This window comes from Penaeus monodon, chromosome 27, assembly GCF_015228065.2.
Source record: "Penaeus monodon isolate SGIC_2016 chromosome 27, NSTDA_Pmon_1, whole genome shotgun sequence".
Lineage (NCBI taxonomy): Eukaryota > Metazoa > Arthropoda > Malacostraca > Decapoda > Penaeidae > Penaeus > Penaeus monodon.
The window spans coordinates 24221572-24222205 of NC_051412.1; the positions used below are offsets into that span (position 1 = coordinate 24221572).

General features: G+C 47.2%; 1 pseudogene; it reads right to left on the minus strand.

Annotated features, from left to right (window-relative positions):
* Positions 1 to 634, minus strand: part of LOC119590458 — an 8508-nt pseudogene that overhangs the window by 7160 nt on the left and 714 nt on the right.

Consider the following 634-nt stretch of genomic DNA (forward strand, 5'->3'; position numbering starts at 1 on the left):
ATTTGGTTGTCCGAAGACTCCTCGATTAACAAACAAACAGTCGATAGCACATAAGCAACAGTCAAGACACTAAGCACTTTAACTCGACAAACTTGTGCTGGCAATATGACACCCGACACCAACCTCCTAATTGTCACGTCATACCTAATTGTCGTCCATGCCACTCACCCACTTTATCCCACTGACACTTCTACGCCTCACGTGCCACAAGGCCTCGCGCGTACTAAGCCACAATGCACTATGGTAAACAGCCGTCTCCGAAATCCTCCTTACCTGCAGAAGCCCCAGTAACAATGACCGTCTTTCCGTCCATCCTTCGCGTACTTTTACACCGGCCACTTTGTCGGCGATAGATTATTCCCCCAACGACCGTCAGCAGGCCTATAGCCACCAGCACTGCCACAACGCCAAGCATCTCGACTTCAGTGTTCTCTTGTCACTGACTTCACTCCGGGATGTCCAGCGAATGACTGATACGCTGATGACATATGGCCCCTAGAAACATTTTAAGAGATAGCAAGGTAAATGGCGTTATCATGTACATTTAGATTAGATGCCCATATTGGAGAGGATTCATTGTATTAATTTTATCATGGGATGGGTGGAGCGGCTTATGATTTTTTGTTGCCCTCTT